At 41.5% G+C, this 5743-nt stretch overlaps 1 long non-coding RNA gene across 1 annotated transcript; it reads right to left on the bottom strand.

Annotated features, from left to right (window-relative positions):
- Positions 1–1677: 1677 nt before the first annotated feature.
- Positions 1678–4050, bottom strand: LOC109283350 (uncharacterized). Its single transcript, XR_009455299.1, has 3 exons — positions 3878–4050; positions 2891–3057; positions 1678–2789 (listed from the first exon to the last, which is right to left on the bottom strand). It is a non-coding gene; the product is annotated as an uncharacterized LOC109283350 (long non-coding RNA).
- Between the last annotated feature and the right edge of the window lie 1693 nt (positions 4051–5743).

Genomic DNA, 5743 nt, shown 5'->3' with positions numbered 1-5743 from the left:
AGTAAGGTAAAACTGCAGGAGTGGTAGCCCCTGCTGAGTCCATAAAGCCTACCAAGTTTCAAGGTGATAGGTGTAGGGGTTTGGGGGGAACTGCACCTGAAGCTGCTAACAGGCAAACCTCATGAGATGGGTGACACTGTGTGTGTTAGGGCACAGCAGGGTGAAAGCCGCAGGGATGGTGGCCCCTGCTGCAGCCACGAGGCCTGGCAGCTGTCAAAGAGATCAGTGCAGGGCTTCTGGGTTCTGGGGCCCTGCACCTCTAGCTGCTGACAGGCAAAACTCGTGACATGGGTGCTTGTTGGACTGTGTCTGTCTTGGGGCAGTTGATTGTCAGTATTATTTCCTCTCCTTAGTTTGTGGTTTTGTAGGTGTTAATCGTTGCTCATTAACTCATTAACACCTACAAAACCACAGACTAAGAAGAGGAAATAATCAATACAGATGCTCAACTGCCCCAAGACAGACACAGTCAGTTGCACAAGGACCCATGTCACAAGTTTTGCCTGTCAGCAGCCAGAGGTGCAGGATCGCAGAACCCAGAAGCCCTGCATCTATCTCCTTGACAGTTGGCAGGCTTCGTGGCCACAGCAGGGGCTACCATCCCTGCATCTTTCACCCTGCTGCGCCCTAACACACACAGTGTCACCCATGGCACGAGTCTTGCTTGTCTACAGCTTGAGGTGCAGTTCCCTGCAAACCCCTGCACTTATCTCCTATATACTTGGCATGCTTTGTGGCCTTAGCAGGGGCCACCACCTCTGCAGCTTTCACCCTGCTACACCTTAACACATGCAGGGTCATCTATGTCACGAGTTTTGCTGTTAGCAGCTTGAGGTGCAGTTCCCCCCAAACCCCTGCACCTGTCTTCTTGAAACTTGGCAGGCTTTGGGGCCTCACAAGGGGCTGCCATCCCTGCAGTTTTCACTCCCCTGTGTTGTAACACATATACGTGACGTGAGTTTTGCTTTCATGAATTTGGGATGAAGTTCCCCCCGAAACCCTGAACCAATCTTCTTGAAACTTGGCCAGCTTTATACTCTCAACAGAGGCTACCAACTCGGCATGTTTCATCCAAATCAGACAAAAAAAACCAAAGTTCTAGATATTTAATTGGTTCCCCATTATACCCTATGGTCCGATCTCCAAGGCAGCTCTGAAGCTTTTCTGAAGCGGTTCGGAAACTCCAATCCACTTCAGAAAGCCTAAGGAAGCCAGCGCTTCGATCCGGATGTGCCACTTCGGACTCCGAAGCGTCCGAAGCTTCTCTAGATCCGAAGCACGGTCCTAATGCCCATCCCCTGTCTCTGGTTACATCTAGACTTGAACTAGGTAATGACTCCAAAAGATTGCAGGCACAGTGCAGAAAAGCCATTAGGGGTAGAGATCAAAATGCATGGACCCCTGGGAGTGCTTTCTGTGGGGGGGAGCGGGGTGTCTGCTTCCTTCCAGCAGATAGACACAGCAATCTCATTTTGCCACAGGTGGGAACAAGCCAGCCTGTGCCTAAGTGACAACAATTGCAGTTATACCAATGCTCAGCTGTCATTTAGGTGCATACAAGTTTCTTCTAAGCAGCATGTTTTGTGTGCACAAAAGACCGATTTTCTGAAAAAAGAAAAAGGGAAGACAAAAGTCAAAAGAGAGACCAAAACCACAGGTTGATTTATTTAGGAGCGCATTAATTTTACGGGTTTTATTTGTGACCTTTGCTTGCTTCACAGTGGCAGTACTGAAACTCAGAACAAAGTAGCCCCCCTTAATCAATAAAGATTTAAGGCAAAATAGACCAACAACCATTGCATTTATACCAATGCAAGGTAGAAGGCCTAGCTGAGGTAGATGCACTGTCTATTTTAGGCCAAAGTCTGTATTTTGTCTTGAATATTTATTTGGTATCTGGCAACAGGGGCTCAAGATAAAGCTGTTGTAAGGAATGTGACAAAGATTGCAGCTCCCAGGTTTCCCCGAGGCATTTTGGCCTGATCTCAGAGAGCCTTCATTCAGTTGCCGTCACTCCATCTACCCCCAATGTAGGTCAGAAAGAAAAACAGAAATTTATCCCACGTTGGGCATATGTACTATGTCTCTAAGATCTATTTACCATCCCATCTCCCCTACAGTCATACAGTTCTGAATTATGTTCTATCTGCAGGTATTGCTGGAAATTTCAAGGTAGCTGTCATGAGCATCCTGCTTTTTTTCCATCGCACATTTGAGCAAGAGTATTCAGAAAGCTAACCTGAACCACAAATTCCCCTTGAATTCTAACCTAATTGATGGGAGTAGGAAACTGAAGACCACGATGCCTGAACTATTATATTCAAAGGAAAAAAAAATCGAGTCCAAAGCAACTACGTTAACCACTCTGTTTATAGTAGAATACCAGGCAATTTACTATACAATATTTTTCTAACACTAAACTTTACAGTAATTATGATCCCCTTGTTGGCATTTTATTACAATATACAAATGACTCTCAGAATCATTGTTACAAGGGAGATAAAAGGATCTATAGTATTTAATTGAATTTAAAGGCAAGAATTAATCAGTTCATAAACTACCATACATTAACCTCATTGTCTGTTTCAGGAGTCTAACCTCTAAAGTTGATACAAAGGTAACCTGAATCCCTCCGGTGAGAACTATTCATATCCATTAATTGTTGCAATAGAAGATACTATGGGTCTGAGCTTGTTGCCAGTTCTTCAGTATCTGAAATGTGCTCTCAGCAGAGTGGAGGACACCACTGGGACTCATTTGACTCTGACTTTCACATTAATTTTGCTGTGCTGTGAAGAGCAAAGACAAAATCAATGTCCATCAGTGATTATTCAAGGTAAAATATCTAGTGATATTGAATACCAATGGCAGTAGTGAGCATTAAACTTACTTAAGGTTTGTGGAGTTGACAATGCCATTTATTCCAGTTCCACTTCATTTTCTATGATGCATATGAGTTTAGAAAAAAATGTAACAATTATAATGAAAATATTGGACTACAGTTTCTGCCAATGCTAAGGCAACGAAAATACTGTGGATAAAACTCTTTTTTTCCAGCTGAAAAAAGAAAAAAAAAGGGATGAATCATACAAGAATGAGGTGAAGTTCTAACAATATTTCCTGACTCTTGCAGATAGTCATTTGAATAGTCAGGCTAATGTTTGGTGAAGGACGTCTCTGGGTTTTATGACTGATCTGCACATAGAAAATAATCAAGTAAAGTGGCAGCTTTCCCACCTAAATCTTTTTCTAATTTTCCCCCAATAAACTCTAGGTGAAAGGTTGACCTCATTGAGGCTAATGGGAGCCAGATGCCACTTCATGGCTTTTAAAAAAACCTCGCAAACATAGCATGAACTGAATGAACACAAGGTTTTTGTTGCATTTCTGAGATCTTTCCCCCTGAAATACTTACAAACCCATTCTCTTTCTAAGATCTCCTTGTTATTGCTCAAATACTGCAGGTTATGACACCAATTCAGCAGAGCTCTTAAGGCAGGTTTCACTTGGCAATGGAAGCCAGATGACCTCTTTCTCCTCATCTAAACCAGTTTAAAGCACTAGTAGATCAATTACAATTAATAGCATTTTGTCAACAATAATTTTGGTTCACAAAGGGCTTCGTCCCTTGCCACATTAAAAAGTTTGATTAAAAAAACTTAAAATCAATATTTGCATCGGAAAACCATGCATAACATTTTAGAGCTGCTCTAGATGAGCTACCTCCTAAACCAGAAGCAGCATCACCTTCTGCGTATACTGCTGTGGGTGGGCTAATTTATAACGACATGGAGATGAGCTAATTAGCCATGCTAATTAGACCACCCAAAGCACAGAGCAGTCAGCCATGGTTATATTGCTTCTGGAGGCTGCCCACCTGGAACAATGCGGTGGACTTGAAGCAGCCACTGCTCCTCACAGTCGACCTGGCCTAATTCTGATTGTCTGTACATATGTGATCAGACGTACTGGGAACCAGATCACCAAGGAGTCTTCCATGGGCTTATTCCAGCCAGTGTCCAAGCTGCAGGATCAACTAAAATGTGCATAAAGCCTAATGAAATGAACAAAACTCATGTAAAAATATTTTAGAGAAGAGACTGATCCTACTTACTACGTAATAAAACTTGATAAAACTCTTATGGCCTTGCAAAGGTGGTGATTTTATTTGTAAATTAAGGGATAAAATGGAAGCTGTCTCTCCCTGCTAACAGAGATGTGTTTCAGTATAAAACAGACAAGTGCTTTAAATGAGCACAAAGTAATGCTGATGAAGCTAATGGGCCTCTCACAATTCCCAAAAGCATGGGTTAAACTCAAAACAATGGTTAATACAAGCAGAGAGTTCTCCACAATGGGAATTGTTACCAAGGAATTTTAATATAAGAACATATCTTTGGTTTTTGTTTTGTTTTTTCCATTTGAAACTATTCACTGGTTTGACCTACAGGAAAGCCTTGCTCACAAGCCACACAGGGAAAAGAAAATGGCATTTAAACAAACAGATCTTTTTAAAAGCATAAGCCATAGGGGAGTGGAATTTTCTCCTATATTCAAATGTAATTTTGTTCTCTATTTTGGCATCAACATTGTCGTAACTAATTAAATTATTCTCTTTAAGTAGAAATCCCAATGAATATTTATTTATATTCTAATTACATCTTTTGCACCATAAAAGAACTAGTAGTATTTGTACACATTACTATCTGTAGTTAAGTATAGAATAAAAACCTCAGTGTCTCAGTGGCACCATAACGGTTTTTATTGTTCTGAAATGGCAGCAGCTTTCAATACGCTCTCTATGGAGTACAAAGGATGGCCCCAGCTCCACCATGCATTCTGCTGGGGCCAAAAGCCCATCAGTTTAAGTGCCCGAATCACAATGAAAAGCCAAAAAGTTTTTACACTTGCAAAGTGTTAGAGGGTATGCCATTCAAAAGCTGAGCTGAACCCTAAAAAGTGATGCCAGGAAAGGGTATAAAAATAAGAGAACCACAGTGAAGAAATCAAATATTGTAACAAAAAGTGAAAATATACATCTGACCTGATGTTGGGGGCTACAATAAATTAGTAAATTAATACTAACGCTCTTTAACTAATGCACATTTACAGGTAAGGAACAACACAAAGATGGGGAAATGATATCATCTCCAGTTCAGAGATGGCAAAGATCAGATGCATAAACATAAAAAGGTTTGTTCAAGGTTGTAGTTAGTGGCACATTCAGAACCAGAACCCAGGGCCTTCAAACTTCATGCACCTTTAATGAAACTGCAGCTTTTGCACAATGGCACATCCAGGGGAATCTGTGTGCATGCTACTCAAGGAAATTAAAGTGGCATTATAAATTTCAACTGCTTGCTGCTGTCTGGCCAGCTGCTCAAATTAAGGCAAGAGGTGTTCTGCCTGTGAAAGAAAATATTTGTTGTTTGTAAATTGATTTTTGTTTCTCCTTCCAAAGAAAAATCAGCCATGCATATCTAGTCCCGTCAGTTTAAACTATCATGCGGTGCAGCATCACAGTCATTCAGATGACACTATGTAAGCAGTCTCGTGTGATGAATTATAAGTTCAAGGAGACATGCCAAGGAGAGCCTTGTATGGTGAGACAATACTGATATGGGTCCCTGACAAAAATGCTCACCCTTGATTTTCTTTTTCTCAGTGTGTGTAGGGGTGGATGCGTGTTCATAAGGATAGCAGGAATAAGTTGGGGAAGGGGGGGATTATTTGCTTGTTTTCT

Source organism: Alligator mississippiensis, chromosome 10 (genome assembly GCF_030867095.1).
Source record: "Alligator mississippiensis isolate rAllMis1 chromosome 10, rAllMis1, whole genome shotgun sequence".
In the NCBI taxonomy this organism is placed as follows: Eukaryota; Metazoa; Chordata; order Crocodylia; family Alligatoridae; genus Alligator; species Alligator mississippiensis.
Note: the sequence above shows the minus strand (reverse complement) of the source record. Positions and strands in the feature narration are given on the sequence as shown.